Source organism: Rhinopithecus bieti, unplaced genomic scaffold (assembly GCF_001698545.2).
Source record: "Rhinopithecus bieti isolate Rb0 unplaced genomic scaffold, ASM169854v2 scaffold_1422, whole genome shotgun sequence".
Taxonomy (NCBI): Eukaryota; Metazoa; Chordata; class Mammalia; order Primates; family Cercopithecidae; genus Rhinopithecus; species Rhinopithecus bieti.
The window spans coordinates 1,203,471-1,204,589 of NW_016803659.1; the positions used below are offsets into that span (position 1 = coordinate 1,203,471).

Here is a 1,119-nt window from a genome sequence, read left to right on the forward strand (position 1 = left end):
TTCCAAACTTAGAATATATGAAAATATTTGTGAGAAGTTATTATCCTTCAGGATCTCAAGAGTAATGATTTTAGGTTTCAGTGAAGTCATCTCAGGAAAAAAGGTATAATCAGGTAGGGATGATTAATTTATCAGTGCCTCTTCAATAGAACCGACTTACCTCTGAAGGTATTAATTCCCAGGAATTAATACCTTCCCAGGATTAATTGAATGTTACACATTGAAATTCAACGTACAAGTTAGACAAATACATTTTCTTTCATTGGCTTATTTCCATTTGAAAGACTTCTGAGGAGACTGGTTCTTTGATTCTGTTAGAAGGAATTTAAAAATTTTTATTAGGGCACATACTTTATACGATGATAGGCATAACAATATGGATCCCCAAAAGTGAAAAACAGCTCCAATATTATTCACCCCAAGTGACTTTGTCTCTTTGCATATTCTGAAGTAGAAAGACCTCTCACTCATTCAGCCTCTGCTGTGCCTGTGACTCCCAAATATGTACTTCCTATCTCTTCTGGATTTTTTTTTCATCTGAATGTCAAGTATAATATAGCTAAACCTATCTTCCTTTCCCCCCAGCCTTCCTTTCTCTAAAGCCACATTCCTCAAATAATATAAGAATAGAGTGTCAGTTAACTTTTTCATCTGATGTTATGACCAACTGTTCTGTCAAGAGTTAGAAGAAATAAAGAATATTCCAAGATACTCAGTAGCTGTAGAGTAATGATTTTAGGTTTCAAAGAGGTTATGACAGGAAAAAGGTATAGTCAGGTAGGAATGTTTAATTTATCAGTGACTCTTCCATAGAACCAGCTTCCCACTAATTATGCCTTGCCAGCATAATTAGGAAAAGGCAGTGTTGATCTTCATACTTAAGTATGTTTGGAATTCTATAATGATTTTATTTCACCAAGGGAAACAGATGTCACATTTTCAGAAACTTTGATCATGAAAACACATTTTTAAAAAGGTAATTCGTGAAAAGTTCATTGCATACTTTTAAAATACCACCTTTCAATGATTATAGTTTACTAGTTTGATATTTATAAATATAGCATGTATGTTAAAAATATTTATGTAATACTGCTAGTCAGTAAATTCAGCATAATGAAA

At 32.7% G+C, this 1,119-nt stretch overlaps 1 long non-coding RNA gene across 1 annotated transcript in view; it reads right to left on the reverse strand.

Annotated features, from left to right (window-relative positions):
* Positions 1–207: 207 nt before the first annotated feature.
* The window catches only part of LOC108544477 (uncharacterized), a 7,790-nt gene continuing 6,878 nt past the window's right edge, over positions 208–1,119 (reverse strand). Inside the window, exon 3 of the long non-coding RNA XR_001889859.1 lies at positions 208–311. This is a non-coding gene — a long non-coding RNA (uncharacterized LOC108544477). The remainder of the gene's footprint in view (positions 312–1,119) is intronic.